Source organism: Lygodium microphyllum, chromosome 19 (assembly GCF_053477565.2).
Source record: "Lygodium microphyllum isolate KBCC chromosome 19, Lygodium_microphyllum_v1.1.10, whole genome shotgun sequence".
NCBI lineage: Eukaryota > Viridiplantae > Streptophyta > Polypodiopsida > Schizaeales > Lygodiaceae > Lygodium > Lygodium microphyllum.
In genome coordinates this window covers 73,047,270-73,064,788 of record NC_141153.1, presented here as the reverse complement: position 1 = coordinate 73,064,788, position 17,519 = coordinate 73,047,270, and positions in this window count along the sequence as shown.

Here is a 17,519-nt window from a genome sequence, read left to right as displayed (position 1 = left end):
GCCGAGTGTGAATTTGTCTTAAATTTTCAGAAATTAGACATGACCTGATTAGAGCTCAGTAGCGCAAACTGTCGCAAGTTCTCGTGGCGCTCAGAACTTTATTCTGGCGCATAGAATAGACAAAATCGTAAGGCGCAGCCGCTTAGCAGCTTGAGTAGGCTGTCGCAAGACCTAGAGATCTAGAGGCAACCCACTAAGCCATAAAACCCTGATTGGACCAAAAAACGAGCAAGGCAACGTAACAGAAAAATCCTAAACCCCGTTAAGACGACCAGAGAATTGATTGACAAAGCCTATTAGGCCGAAAACGAAGCGAGAGTGCGTAAGACGCTTAGAGATTGTTTGTCGCACTCACCTTGAATTTTCGCACTTGAAGTACACTTAAGGAAAACTGAAAGCCTGATTGAGCACAAGTGCACTGGAAAGAACACACACACTGAGTGGAGATAAATTGAGGATTGTATTTAATAAGTCAAGAACTCATTCAGATAAACCACTCAAGGAACCCACCAATAGGAGAGGACCCAAAGACGTAGACAAACCATCAACACACAAAGTAGGACCAATCAAGCGACGCCAATGAAGTAGATTTGACAAACCTACTCAACCTGATCGATAGCTTGGTGGAGCACGAGAACTCGACTATGGTAGAAGAAAGCTCAGACCGCAGGTCTAACGAGGAACTCGACTTAGGCGTCAAGCAAAGTCGAATACAATAAAGACCAGCATGCTAGGAGCCAAAGGCAAAGCATGGAGTTGCGTGAGGTGCAGCGGGTGCTGAACTTAGCCGGTAGAAACTGAACGGATCACGAGAGAGCCCTAGAAGGAGACTTAACGCTGAGCGAGCTTCTCATGAAGCGATTGCTAGACAACATCGCAGCAGAGCAAAGTGCTGCAACATTGGTGACATCACTGCTGGTAGGATTAGGAGCAACCCAAGGCTCTAAGAGCCAGTCTAAAATCCCAGTAGTCGCAAAGCAGCTCGACAAGTACCAACCCCACGATGATCCATACAGCTTTGTAGAGCAGTTCGAGCAAGTTTACGAAGCTAACGGCCTTAGCGACCTGATTCAGCACTCTCAAGCGTTCGGGCTTTGTTAGGTAACAAGGGTAGGACTTGGTATACAAGCTTAGATGCCGCAGAGTGAGCCAACTTCAATGGCCTCAAGAATCTCTTCATCAAGAGATTTACCGCGCCTGGATACTCCGATAATTTGCTAGTGCGACTGATGAATGTCAAGCAGAAAGAGAAGGAGGACATTCGCGATTATGTAACCCACGTGAGGAGTCTCTTCAAGAGAATCCCTACAGGCGAACAACCGACTGAAAGAGCAGTTTCAACTGTATTCATCAGCGGAATTCAAAACAAGGAACTGTATAAGGCTTTGGCAGGCAACTTGAGCTTGTAGTGAGACGCGCTAGCTAGGATTTTTGAGGAAGACATTAGAGTTGATGATTAGCTGAAAGAGCAGAGCTCCAGGAGCTCAAACTCAGAAGAAACCAACTCGCGAAGTTCAGAGAGAGTGTCAGCCTCTAGTGAACGATCAGTCCCATCATCCCAAGATAAGGGGAAAGCCACCAAGACAAACCAAGACTTGGCTGATGTCAAGATGGAGATAGCCAAGCTACAAGACATATTGAGACGACCAATAGGCCCACACGTCCAATGCGTGTACTATGGCAGAAACCACTTGCCAGCCGAGTGTCAAGACCCTAGGTTGAGACCTTGCACTAATTGCGGCAAGTTCGGTCACGACGTCGCGCATTGCAGATTGCCGAGAAGACTTCCGTACTTGCAACCATACGGCCAGCCTTACCTAGTGAACAGGCCATAGCCACTCTTTGGAAGGGGAGCCCCATTGGCCCTTCCTGCGCCTAACGACATTAAGCCGGCTGTTCCTAGGATGGACATAAACCCTACAAGCATACCTAGACCGCCTAGTCTCTACGTGACCCATCCACCGAGTGACACTCCAGTCCACTACGTGGAAGAGCCAAATGAGGAAGAGACTTACGTATACTCTTACGTCCTCACGACGACGAGGGCAATGCAGTCCTTATGGACTATTGACCAGTACCGGTGATGACGTTAGGGAGAGGATGAGGTAGAGGCCTAGGAGGGCAGACATAGGATATCCAATCATCTGTTGGACTTGTGGTCGCCCATGTCATGTCTCATTACGTTGCCCTGAGAGGGAGCAGCAGAACATAGACAAAGCTGACCTAAGGTGCGTTGAGTGTGGAATCGCCCATCTCTTCGTCAATTTCCCAAAGCGAAAACCTTCTTCAAGTTCAGCCAATGTACCATCTATCCCATTGGGGTTGTTTGGTGTCGAGAACCTCGATGGGGAGGCCACACCTATCCCATTGTAGGTCATGACCCGTGCCCAGACGAAGTAGGCCGGCATATCACTGCCAGGACCTAGCAACCTCGATACAGCCTCGATAGGGAAGAAGAGCTATAGGTGGAGAAAGAAGAGGTCGGAAGCTAAGATTGCACTGAAAACTGAGAGTGCTACAACTCTGCCTATTGGAAAGAAGGTCACGGACATAGAAACAAAAACTTCAGCCCTTGAGACGGTCAAAAAGGGAAGTGCCAAGGTAGGCAAATACCTGCATTTGAAGCACCAACTAGAGGCCATAGAGAAAGTGAAGGACTGGGTGAAAGAGGCCCAAGAGCACTTAAGGGATGCTAAGCCCATCCTAGACGACGAGATTGATGATCTCCCCAGCATAACCATGCTAGTCTCACCCCCTCAACCAAAGTCAGGAGATGCGACCGCACCACAAGCAGCACTGCTTAGGCCAAGCCTTGATGCTGCAGGCCCGCAAATCAATCACGGCCATTGGCTAAGGCAATTCGGTTTAGGAGAGAGACAAGCAGCCAACGACATTCTTACCATGCTAGTGACCACCCTTGTGACGTTAAGCTTGGGAGACCTGCTTAAGCAGCATCCCACCCTATGGCAAGACCTGAAGTAGTGGGTTGAGGGATCATGAGAACAAGCTGTTGATCCGCACGACCATGATGTAGAAACACAAATACCGAGTCTAATGCTGCACTTTGTGTCAAAATCCTTACACGTTAATGCTTTCTGGGAAGGCATCGAGATGCATGCAATATTACTGGTCCTAGCCCTAGGCAACACGACGAGAAAGGGGATCGTAGACACGGGAGCTGGGGTTAGTGTGCTGAGCCATGCACTACTTCAGACTTGGGGAAACCCACCTATCGAGACCGCTCAGTTTAATGTCACATTAGCAAACGGCATGAGAGTGAAGCCATTCGGGGTACTTAAAAACTGGCCAGTGAAAATTGCAGGTGTCCCGTTCTGTGTTGACTTTATAGTCATGAAGGGAGTGGACTACGATATCCTATTAGGCCGACCCTGGATGTGCAATGTTAGAGTTATCAAAGATTGGGGTAACGGCTTGATCTTCCTAGGCAACAGAACAGAAGCTGTGAGGGTAGATATGGACACTTAAAAGACCTCACCAGTTGACCTGGAAGCCATCTCTGTGATGCTCAAAAGTAACGCTTAAGTCAAGAAGTCTTATGGGCCCCTTGACCAAGTATAACCCATGCCCAGAGGATGAGCGAGATTGAATGCATGTCCTTGCTACAATCGACCTGCCGTTCTCGGATCATGAGGCATATGAGCAAGTCATCAAGATGATGGGCATGTCTAACGGCACGCCCTCCATACCAATTTGCATGATGGTAGGAACCCTTCATGGGAGACCTAAGCCCGTCACCTTCCAAGTGCCAAACAACAAAAGAGAACTCTAGGAGATTCTGGAATACTTAACAGACAAGCTAGCTGACAATCCAGCAGCAAACTTCAAACCACTCGAGGATTTCTTAGACGAATCCAAGCGGCAATGGACTAGGATGCATGACTTAAACCTCATGTACAACTGGGCCCTAGTCCCTTATCAATGACAAGAGATATACCAAGCCCTAGGAGACGACGAGCAGTCCGACACAGAGGACTCTAATGACAAGTACGAAGACTGCCAATCCTTCAGTGAGACGAAAGTGAGGGTAAGATAGATACCGTAGAATACGACACTGAGGGACATGAAATAGAACAAATACGGGCAGAATCCAAGCCACAAAAAAAGAGTATCTTCAAGATAGAGTGAGGGGTCATGCGCATGGATTGTGATCGCGCCTGGGTAGAACACGTAGGAGCCATAGACTTTGAGTAAGCAGGCCTAGCCCAACTGGGAATGACACCAGTGCTTAGGACAGAATCACCATCTGATTTGCGACCACCAGGGGAGACCACCTCTTTTAGCGAAGACGGAGAGTGCGACTCTAAGTCAGAGGTAAGTTCAGATGGCGACCCAGAAATACCTAGGCCACCCAAGACCCGATGCACCAAGGGGGACTTACCCGTCCACCTGAGGCGTAGATGATTGAAGTAAGAAAGGGCGAAACAATCCAGGGACACATGAATAGAAGAACAACGAAAACTGCGGGACCTCCCTAAAAGATTTTCAAAATTCAAGAAAGAAAATCAGGTAGTGATCTTGTTGGGTGCCAAATGGCAAGGGCAAACGAGTGAACCAATCGAGAGGTCAAGGAGGTGAGCCCAGCCTAGGAAGGGGAGATACCCCGACGAGTCTTCATTGCCGATGACTTAATTGAGGCATATTCGCTTGGTCCTTTGAAGAGCTCAAAGGGGTAGATCCGAGTGTAGTGACTCATAATATACCCATGACACCAGACGCAATGCCGGTGAAGCAACGACGATACCCTATGAATCCAAAACATGCTCATGCTGTCAAGCTTGGTCCTTTGAAGAGCTCAAAGGGGTAGATCCGAGTGTAGTGACTCATAATATACCCATGACACCAGACGCAATGCCGGTGAAGCAACGACGATACCCTATGAATCCAAAACATGCTCATGCTGTCAAGGAAGAGATTGATAAGCTGATGAGAGCGGGATTCATTTACGAAATTGAGCACATGGACTAGGTATCACCCATAGTCATTGTGATGAAGAAAAACGAAAAAATTAGAGTGTGTATCAATTACAAGAATGTGAACACTGCTACTAAGAGGGACAATTACCCATTGCCATACATTGAGCACATGCTTGAAAGAGTGGCAGGCAAGGAGGCCTATAGTTTTCTGGATGGCTTCTCAGGATACAATCAGGTGCAAGTGCATCTTGCCGACAGCATAAGACTGCCTTCGCCATTGAGTAGGGCCTCTTTGCTTACATAGTCATGCCTTTTGGGTTGACTAATGCCCCTACCACTTTCCAATGCCTCATGTACACCATATTTAAAGACATGCTTCGCAAAGAGTTGGAAGTCTTTGTCGATGACCTCTGCGTTCACTCAACTTGGATGGAACACTTAGACAAACTCCAAGCAGTCTTTGAGTGGTGTCGCCTATATCGTCTCTCTTTGAACCCCTTAAAATGCTAGTTTTGGGTGAAGCATGGATGGATCCTAGGCCATGTGGTGTCAAAGAATGGCATTGCCACTGACTTCTCGAAAGTCAGGGTTATTGTTGACCTTCCACCCCCAATCAACTATAAGGGAGTTCAATGCTTCTTAGGCCATATGGGATACTATCGGCGGTTTGTGCCGAATTACACGTTGATGGCCAGACCTTTATACAAGCTGCTAATTGTCTTTGAATGGATTGAAGCATGCCAACGAGCATATGAAGGGTTGAAGAAGGCTCTAACCACAGCACCAATTCTATGAGCCCCAGATTGGACCATTACCTTCCACGTGCATATCGATGCTTCTAAATTTGCTGTGGGGGCAGTGTTGTGCCAACCTGGTGAACACAACCTAGACTATCTAGTGAGCTTTGCTAGCAAACAATTCATTGAGACGGAAATAAACAACTCGACGACTGAAAGAGAGGGCTTGGCCATGGTGTTTGCCGTGAAGAAGTTCCGGCATTATCTATTAGCTACACTCTTTACCTTTTTTGTGGAACATCAAGCCTTGCTATATCTAGTGAATAAACCTTGTGCTATAGGATGCATAGCTCGGTGGCTCCTTCTGCTTTTGGAGTTTAACTTCTCCGTGGTTGTACGAAAGGGAAAACAACACTACATGGCTGACTATATGTTACGCATCCCCATAAGAGAAGCCGTTGGAGAAGGCATTGCCGATGAATTGCCAGACACCCATCTCTTTAACCTTTCCAGTGAGAGAGATTTATTCAAGGCCGATTTAACACCATATTGGGCAGATGACATAGTCCAAGTGCTTGAGCACAGACTACTTGAGCGACCGATAGAGAATGCAAGACTTAGGCGACTCATTCTCAAGATCCAACCCTACCAGTTGATAGTAGGCCAACTGTATCGCCTAGGGCAAGATGGATTGCTGCGTAGATGTGTGTGGAAGCATGAGATGCACGACATGCTCTCAGAGGCACATGGTGGAATTGCTGGTGGACACTTTAGTGGAGACACGACGACCCGTAAGGTGCTGCAGTCTCAACTATGGTGGCCAATGTTGTTTCGTGATGCAGCACGATTTGTTAAACATTGTGATGAGTGTCAGCGGACAAAGGTCCCAATTCGCAAGGATCAAATGGAGTTGACCCCAATCATTGCATTACAACCCTTCAAAAAATGGGGAATCGCCAAATGATCTTCTACGTGTTGCCAAATGCCAAAGACGTAGGCATGGAGTCGCTGCTAGGGCAAACTTTCAAAAAGCAAACTCATTGCAATGTTGATTATGAGTTGTAGTGCATCCACCTCGCCATAGGTAATGTCCGCATTGTTACAGCTTTCAGCAAGGGCTGTGTGACCTCATCACAGTTCACAAGGCCACCGGTAGAAGTATTAGCAGCCAAATCTAAGGAGGGGGGTAGTGCTCGGCCACCACCCACCAATTCTCAAGAACCGCTTCTCATAGCAGTAAAAGCTAAGGCCCAACAGCCTAGGTTTCAATGGAAGCCTAAACAGTCACAACCGCCTCCTAGGAGTCGACGCACACATCCTCATAAGACCCGAAACTCTAAACCTAGAAAACCAAGATGCAGTCACAGAAATCGACGCATGATCAAGCAAAAATGGGTCCCTAAATCCCTCTTGCACGCGCAAGGCTACTATGAGGGAAATGCATGGATATGGATCCCTAAGGCCCACATAGCCAAAGGCACCACTCGTACGTCGCCCTTAAGCTTGATCACCCCTAGTCCCATAGAACCTCAAAACCATAAGCCGTAGCGCTTTCCAGACCCACATCCATCAAGCTCATCCACGCACATGCCTAAGAGAGTCAAACAAGCCTATCGGCCCAAACGACAGACATCATCACATGAGTCATCACCTACTAGAGCCAATCCAACTACCCTGATCCATTTTGAAGGCAATAGTCCATCGGACATTGCTACTACTTCCCCAGCTCTAATCCAAGAGGTCCAACCGCAATCTCAAGAACACCCACAACCGCAACTATTCATTGTCAAAGGCTATAGTGCTATCAAACCCCAACCACCAGCACGTCTTAAACCCTCCTATGAGCGAAAATCATTTTTGACATTGACCTCAGATCTAGCCAAAGATATGGGGAATGATGTGGTTGATTGCATTAGACGACTAGATGCCACTTTCAGAGAGCTAGCTCTAAGCTATGACCGCTTGGACTTAGGCCTGTTGCCTGAACCCTTTGCAACCAAAGTTCGTACGATGCCTTGCTCTTGGGAGACGTTTGAACTTGCCTTCACAAAAGCAGCTAACTCTGTTGCTAAATTGCTCAACAGTGAGATCTCCAAAGAGCAAGCCCTCAAACAGTGTCTCATTACGTCATATGATCAGCGAACCACTTCTGCCATCACTGACCAAAAAATTACAGAATTATCAAAACTTGCTAATATTGAATCCCCATTCTTGAGGCACTGGTACACTCTTAGGTTGCAATGGGAAGTTGAAGGGTGCCAAGTCATGACAATCACTGAGCAATGCCGTGCAATCAAAACAACGGAGTACGACCCACCTACGTTGCGCCAACCTCATATAGAGTGCTAACCACTCTTTGTGGCCGACCCATGGAAGAGCACATCAAAGGACACCCTTACCTCGATCGCCTATTGACTGAGGAAGAGTTACATATTGCTAGCCGCGTCGCTTTCAGTGACTTTCTAACAGATGTTCTCACTTACATCACAAATGTGGGCATTTGACCTTTTGATCTAGACCGCGAAGCTCAGTTAGAGTACAACCCTGATTTCTACACTTGGTTCCTACACCGGTAACTCCTAGACCCATTGCAGAATGCCCTTGACCTCCTAACCTTCAATCCTAGGAAGGATTCTTCTCGAGCTGGAAGGGGAGGGGAGTGAGGTGAATCAAATAAAAACTAAGGAAAATCAAGCAAAATGCATAAACACGTAAACAATGAGTGAGGTAGAAAAAATGGCACGAGAACTTTGAAATAAAGGGCAAAAAGTTAAAGTCTGAAGGGAAGATTCTACATTAGATTGGATTTTAATGCTTTCATTCAATAAACATATAGAGTCTTTCTTTTCCAGCAAATTATGATTTTTCCAGCAAATTATTATTTTGAAAGTACTAATGGAAACTTGGGATTATGACAGGAACAAAAGATGTCGCAGCAAGACCGTGCCCCACTGACTTTCGTTCATGGAGGAGGAAAGAATGCAATATCGCATCACCCTTGAAAACCGCACCTACAACCAGCTCAAGTTTCGAACCATTCATAGCATAGAGGGTGTGGTGGCCAAGGAGGAAGCGGCCAAGAGAGTCATCGAGCAGTGCAACTTCACCAAGTACCTTGAGAAATTTGCGCAAGAGCCTGACCACACGAAGTGTGTGGAGTTTCTCAGGACATACGACCCTGACCAGGAGTGCGGCACTGTGACGGTGGGAGGGGGAGAACATGCTAAACAAGTGCAGGTTCACTTAAACCCAGCCTTGGTGGAGAAGGCGTTGGGATTGGAGCTGAAGATAGAGAAAAAGCATAAGAGGGATGTTTATGCCATGTTTAAAATGAAAAGGGAGGATGTGCTAACAAATGACGGCATCAGCATCCAGGACATTCGTGATGCGGAAGCCAGACTACAAGTGAAGCTAGTGCACGCGCTCTTCTCCAACCAGTGCTACAACTCCTTAATGCATCGAATTAGCGTGCATGTGTTGGAGAATGTAGTAGCTCACACCTTGGATGAAGTCAACTAGAACAGATATTTATGCAAAACCATTGACTAGGCGGCTAAAGCACTAGCCTTAGGAAGTACACTAGCAGGTGGGGAGTCCCCAGCTTCCAAGGCCACAGAAAGAAAGAAGGCCTCATCAAAGGCCTCATTCATTGGCTATGGAAGCATTTTGACTGCGCTTATCCAAGAGGCAGTGAAAGAGACACAAGGTACAGAAGAAGGAGAAGGAGAAACACCTGATAGGTCATCCCCTCACCAGGACCAAGAGAGGTCCAGTGACAGGATCGAGAGTGATGAGGAAGGGCAGGAACAAGAAGAAAAATCAGGTAAAAAATAGGCCAAGAAACCCAAGAAGAATATGTCACAAAAGAAAAAGAAGCAAGATGAAGGTCGCAAGAAGGAGAAAGAGGATTTGGAGATGGCAAAAAGAGAATTCCTCAAAGAGGCTGAGGAGAGGGAGAAGAAGAAGAAACAGTAAGAAGAAAAGGAAAAGGAAGAAGTCAACAAGGCTAAAAAGATGTCAAAACAGGAGACCGAGGAGAGGAAAAGGAAATAAAAGGAAGAAAAAGAGAAATTGGAGGAAGAGTACAGGAAAACTGAAGAAGAAAGGCAAAGAAGAGCTACTGAGGAAGAAGAGGAACTGAGAAGGAAGGAGGAGAAGGACTTGGCCGAAGCTACACGCCGGTCAATCGAGCAGCAAAGCAGGGCCGCTGATCTAGGAGCCTTGAGCCCACTGAGGGAAGAAGGACTTGGTTTCAGCACACAGGTATACTAGAAATCACACCACCCACTGTCCTTGAAGGCAAAGGCAAGGCTCTTATCCACCCTATCCCTACCCTCATGGTACCTCCCACTGAACCAACCATCCTCACCCCTAGCATCCCCACCAGCGCAGAAGTCTCTAACTTCGTGGCATGGATGTAGCATTTTATTAATAAAGAAATGGCCCAGGGAAAGAGCACGGAGACCATGGCCACTGGGAAAAAGAGACCAACCACCACAGATGCTGAGTTGAGACAGGACCAGAAACATTAGAAAGCAGAGGCCTCGACCACTCCAATCCACACAACAGTGATGCCACTAGCCAAGTCAAGAAGGTAGAAAAATGAATGAAAAAGCGAAAAAAGGATCGAAAACGAGCAAAGACACGCAGGCGGCCTCTAAAGCTAAGCTGGGGCCAAAAGTGTAATTTTAGATGAAAGGTGCCTCAAAAAACTCCAAAAACTCTTGTAAAAGAGTGCCAGGCTTCCTCCTGTGCCAATTGTAAAATATTAGACGGGTGTAGACTAGAGGTATAAGGCTAAAAGAGGAAATAGAGAAATGACCTTGCCACAACGGCTGGTCATGTAAAAAAGGGATGGGTGCCCATGGGATTTTAGGGCTTGTATATAAAGTTCAAAAAGTGAATGGAAGCTCATTCTTTGGTGTGTGGCTAACAAGAGTTCTCTTCTTCTTCTCTTCTTCTCTTCTCCTTGCTTGTGTGTGCTCTTGAGAGAGGGAGTGTGAGAGTGTGAGAGAGTGAGTGGGTGGGAGTGAGGGATCAAGAGGGTGAAGCTCTTCACCATTTCTTCTTCTCTTCTTATCTTCTCTTCTCTTCTCTTTTCTCGCACGCGCGGCTATGGTGGATGGAGCTTGGAGATGGAGGAGGCTTGAGGATGCTTGAGCTAGCATCTAGGATCGTGGAGCTACCGGTGTGTGCGAGAGAGGAGGCAACTCATATCAGCATCAAGGTAAGCTCACTACACTCATAGGATCGACGGCGTGTCGGCTAGGTGAGAGATAGCCATTAGAGCTTGCTTGAAATGCTTGAAACAATAAGCGGTCCATGGGTCTTGGTGGTTGAGCGTGAGCTCCCTCTACGACACTTTTTAATGATGACATGCACAAATCCCTCTAATGATAACAAATGCAATAGGAGGGCACACTTCTTGAGACAGAAGTCTACACCAACTTGTAATATCCCCACACAATGCCATTTGCATTTTGATATCAATTGGCTTATTGCTTCCTTCTCTTCCTCTTACACCATTCTATACCTTGCTCCACTACTACATCTTCCTCGAGGCCACTTCATTCTTGCATTGAGGATTAGAAGTACCCAATATATCATTTAAAATCTTTTCACTTTCAATAGTTGGTATAAACTTCTCTAAAATTGTAGAGAGAGATGATCCATTAATTCTTTTATGTGGAGTAAGAGGAGATTTAAGAGTGGTTATTCTATCTTTGGTTGATCATGCATGAACTTTGACTTTAGCCTTTTGTGGTGACATGACTTAAATACTACATAAGAAAATATAAATGAAAATATGGATGTTAGATTTCTCTCCATCTCTCTCTCTCTCCCCCCACCTTCATGGGTGTTTCTCAAAGCATTGGAATCCCAACAAGCTTTTGTCAAAGACTCTCATATTGTAGTTGTTAGTATACATGAGAAAAAAGGTTCCTATAGGTATTTCTATAAGCTATGGAAATGCACGTTAAGGGAGGCCCATCTATGATACACATGAAATATCATTGAGAGACCTTGAGGTTTGCCTCTGTGTGCATGTGCGTGCGCGTGTGTGTGTGCGCGTGTGCATGCGCATGAAGCTCTCTCCTTTGAATGTGTGTGAAGCACTAGTATCCTAGCAAGATTTTGTCAAAGACTCTCATATTGTTGTTGTTAGTATACATGAGAAAAAAGGTTCCTATATGTATTTCTATAAGTTATGGAAATGCATGTTAAGGGAGGCCCATCTATGATACACATGAAATATCATTGAGAGACCTTGAGCTTCACCTCTGTGTGTGCGTGCGTGCACACACATGTATGCATGTGTGTGTGAAGCTCTCTCCTTTGAATATGTGTGTCTCAAAACTATCTTTCACTTCCTTAAACAAAAGTGAAGAAATTCTACTCCAAGTTTGCTCTACTTCAAAAAGTTGGACAAAATATTTTGTAAGGGGTGAACTCATGTGAGGGAGAGAGAGAGAGAGAGAGAGAGAGAGAGAGAGAGAGAGAGAGAGAGAGAGAGAGAGAGAGAGAGAGAGAGAGAGAGAGAGAGAGAGAGAATTAATATCAGATGAGTTAGTGACCATTAGTGAGAGGTTGAATTTGGAGGTGGAATATTTGTTGTGTATTAGTTTCTATGAAAAAGAAAGACATAGAGTTACTATAAAAAAGATAAAGATGTAATTTTTAAAGCATAATTGCTAAAAAATTATATGTGTATGATACAAGATCTATTTTTATACTAAATTCTTATTACAATCGTTTTAAGTCCATCTCTACTCATATTCTCTTTGTTCAATTTTTTATTCAAGTCTATTGAAGTTTTAACTATGACACATGACATTCGATATCATAGTTTTAGCACCTTGTTAACAAGGTATGGCATTGGAAGAGCTTAAGAGTCACTCTAAAATTGATCATGATATTGATGTGGAGGTGCAAGAACTAAGAAGCCAATCAGGTGTTTTCACAGCCATGCCATTAATGAGATTAGAAGATGGTAGACAAAGTAGTGTTTGTAATCTTCAAGTTAAGCATGTCCATAATCCAAAACCAATGCCTAAGTCAATGAGTATGCAAGGTTTATTGAATAATCTTCCCTTGTTTAGTTCTCTTCATGTTGCATACTCATTTGCCAAAAAGATATAGATGGTGGATGAGCTATCAATTACATGTAATGACTACATCATGTTTGAGTTGCCACCTAAGCAATCAATAGTAGCTCAATGCATGGAATGGACCAAAATAATGATGGGCACACTTGAGAAAATTATACTAAAGTTTCTCAAGATTCCTTCAATGGCACTATGAGGACGAGTAGATGTTATGGTTATCTTAGACGATTCTCATTAGATGTCCATACATGGAGAGGACAAGCAATGACAATGAGAATTAGTGGAAAGGTAAGTTGAAGAGGCCTCCTTGAATTGGCCCTATGCAGCCAGATGTTAGGACCTTGAGGTGTGCACATTATGGAATGTCTCCTAGATGTGTGAAGGCTTGTGATGCATATATATGTTATTGTATTCCATGTGATAGAGTAAATATTACAAGGTGTACTATTCATGTAGGTATTCATGTGATCACTCTATCCAAGATGGCTCATCAAAACAAAAGCAAAAGGAGATTGAAGATATGGTGCACACTCATACACATCTAAAATCTTTAATGTGATGTAAAAGCATTTAAGTGTTTATTGAATAGGAAATTATGATGAGAATGTTGCTTTTCTTTGAAGATTTCAATGAAGCTAGGCTGCACAAGGTAATAGAGAATCTTAGCCCATCATCTCAAAGAAGAAGAACACAAGATTAATGAACATTTCTAAAAGAGATATGCAACATGCTAGTGGTAAACTTGATGTAGTTTTCGCATTGAAAAGGAAGTGCATGTACCCCTTCTTTCATAGTCTTTTGTTTCCATAACAACTTTGACATAATAGCATATTAACACATATTTAAGATGTCTACTATTGGACTTGGCTCAGGAGTTGACCTTGTTAATAGAATGTAGAATGATGGAAATTTAGGAGAACAATGGATCCATTTTGACCTCTTGCACAAGGTGAAAGGCTAGAACACAATGGGGGCACATGTTTGTGATCATCATGTTTGAGAAATAATGGACCATTGCCGCTAAGAGTTTAAAGTGGAGGATGGGGATGCACAATTATCATTTTGGCAAATGCTAAATGATCTTATGGTCTTATCATTTTTGGCAAATGTAGCACATGCAAATTGGCTAGTAGTTGAAACATTCTAGAATGGTCTATTGAACTACATGGATGGTAGAGCTAAGCAACTCGACAAGTATCAACTCGATAATGACCTATATAGATTTGTGGAGTAGTTTGAGCAAGTATGCAAAAGGTGAATGGCCTCACGGACCTTGCTCAATGCACATAAGCTTTTGGACTTTGCCTAGAAGACAAAGGATAGATGTATTACACTAGTTTAGACAATGCCAAAAGCAATAACTTCAATAACCTCAAGAGTCTCTTCATCAAGAGATTCTCTGAGGTGGGATACTTTGACAATCTCCTTGTTAGGCTAATGAACGCTAGTCAAAAGGACAAGGCGGATATCCGAGACTACATCATCCACACGTGTAGAGTCTCTTTAAAAGAATCCCAGCTATAGAGCGACCTAGCGAGTGAGCAATTTCCACTATGTTCATAAGCAGAATCCGAATCAAAGAGCTTTACAAGGCCTTGGTAAGCAACTCAACCCTGCAAAGGGATGATACGAGTAGATGATGTACTCAAGGAGAGGAGCTCAAGACCCATAACTTGAGATAACCCCCAAGACAAGGGAAAGAGTGTTGACCAGAGCTAGGAGTTGGTGGATATGAAGCTAGAGTTGGCTAGGCTTCAAGAGATGATGAGAAGGCTCGCACGATCTCATGTGTAGTGCGTGCATTGCAGAGGAAACCACCTTTCAGTAAAGTGCATGGATCCTAGATCTAGACCCTGTGCTAATTGTGGTAGGCTTGGCTATGATACACTGCATTACTAACTACTGATAGCCATACAATCAACCTTACTATTTAGGAAATAGTCCGCTACCTCTTTGAAAGGGGGGCTCCACTAACTTTCCCAGCACCCAACAATTCAAAGCCAACTTTCCCTAGGATGGATATCAACCCCATAGGGATACCTAGACCACATGGACCCATCGTGACCCATCTACCAAGAGATGCTCCAATATATTACGTAGGGGCATCGAATGAGGATGAAGCCTACATGAACCCTTACGTCTCATATGACGAAGATGGCAATCCCATCTTGATGGATTCTAGACTAGTGCCAATGATGGCATTGGATAGGGGAAGAGGTAGAGGTATACGAGGATAGAACCAAGAATCCATTGCATACTAGACTTGTGGGCACCTAGGATACATATCACCTTGATACCCCAAAAGGGAGCAAGTCAATTGAGACAAGGCTGACCTAAGATGCCTTGAGTGAGGGATCACACACTTGTATGCTGAGTGCCCTAGGCGAAAACCTTCAACTAGTTTGGCTATCGTGCCATTCATACCATTGGGATTGTTCAAGGTTGAAACACTTCATGGTGAAGCCATGCCAATTCCACTAAATGTCATGATCCAAGCATAGGCAAAGCGGGCCGATATTTCATTACCCAGACCTATCAACCTCGATGCAGCTTCAATAGGGAATAAAAGCCATAGAAGAAGGAGAAAGAGGGCTAAGATGAAGATTACATTGAAGTTAGATCGTGCCACCACGTTACCAAAGGGAAAGCAATTCATGGATATAGAAGTAGAGACATCTGCTCCTAAGATAGTAGAAAAGGGAAGTGCCAAGACTAGAGAATATCCCAATCCAAGGCACCAATGAGGAGTGGTTGATAAGGTTAAGGAGTGAGTGAGAGAAGCCCAAGTGCACCTACAAGATGCGGAACCCATCATGGAAGACGAGACTGATGAGCTCTCTAACGTGAGCACACCAATCGCACCTACTCGGTTAAAATCAAGAGATGCATCCATACCCCACCACGTAGCACCGCATAGATAGAGCCTAGATGCCATAAGCGGGAAGACTGTCCAAGTTCATTGGAAAAAGAGTGTAGAGTCTAGGTGGTTGGCAACTTGCTCATAACGTTGATATCGGCCCCTGTGACTCTGCCTTTAGGAGAATTGCTTAATCCAACCTTATGGCAAGTGCTGAAGCAGTGGGTAGAAAGCCCCTGAAGATAGTAAGAGTCCAATTCTCAGTGCACTTCATAGTCATGAAGGAAGTGGACTATGACATCCTATTAAGTCGGCCTTGGATGAAAAATGCATGAGTGATAGAAGACAGGGGCAATTGTTTAATGTTCTTAGGTAATAATTCGAAAGCTGTGAGAGTCGAGATGGATACTTAGAATACCACTCTGGTCAACCTAGATTTCATCTCCGCTATGTTGAAAGAAAACTCACAAGTCAACAATTCCTATGGGCCACTAACAAAGTGTATCCCTTGCTTCGATGGAGCGAGATTGGATACATGTGCTAGCCACCATCGATCTCTGCTGTTCTTAGATGAAGAGGAGGATTATAAACATGCAGTCAGTGAGTCCCACAAAGTCACACAATCTCATTACCGAAGAGTAGGGTTCCAACATCAGTATTGCTCTAAATGATGGCCAAGAGCTTTAGCAATGGACCAACACTAGCATGCCCACCACACGGGCCTCCAATGCTAGAGGCACTTGTGAACTTAGGGACTACCAAGAAGATACATGTCTTTGACACAATCATCAATGAGGGAGCTGACTTTAATATCCTTACACACGACCATTGGACCCTCATTGGTTAGTCCCAACTACAACCTACTAACACTAAACTCAACCCGTTTGGGGGATAGTCCTACTCATCACTGGGAAAGTGTAAATAATAGTCTCTATCAAGACTGAAAGCCTACCTACGATCTTCTATGTATTGCCTAATAGTAAGGCCATTGGTAAGGAATAAGTGCTAGAACGACGAGCATTTAAGAAACAAGCACACTACAATGTTGACTATGACTCACAGTGCATTCACCTCACCATTGGCAATGTTCAGATAGTGATGGCTTTCAGCAAGCCAACGTGGCTCCATTGATGCCTACAGTGTCACCAATATACGAACTTAGCACAAAGTCTAAGGAGGGGGGTCGCAACTTGTCCCACCTTGCCAATACACAAACCGGCTGCAACCCAAAGGAGACACACCCAAGACCACCGAGCAATAGCTCAAATGGCAACCATAGCCACTTAGAAGCCAAACTACATGAACCCATAACCACGCAACCTCACGTCCTAGGCCTAGGAGCTAGAGCTAGCACTATCAAAGTAGACGAATGGTCAAGCTGTAATGGGTGCCCAAAGACCTATCGCGCGCTCAAGGCTGCTATGAAGGCAATAATTGGATTTGGTCGCCCAAGTCTAAGAGTAGTATGCATTCTCCTTAATCTAGGTCCTCCAACCCATCTCCACAAAATGGTAAGCCGACCAAGAATGAGAAACCAATTGACTCAACAAGAACCAAGTCCATAGAGCCCTAATAGGTCTATTAACCAAAATTGCAGCCCACTGCATCTAAATCGACTCAACCTGACACTTCTACCATTTCAATTGCTCCACAAGCAAAGAGAAGTACATCAATTGAGTTGCAAGACCAATCCATCGCACAAGTGGCTGACAAACACCCCAATGAATAGCCCATGAGGTAGGCATCCATAGTTGAGTTATCTAGTTCAACCTCCTGTAGGCCTTAGACCCTCCTATAAGCGGAGATCCATGCTTATGTTGGCCTCAGATCTAGCGGCAAATATGAGGGGGATGACCTTGTCACTTGTATCAGATGCTTGGACACG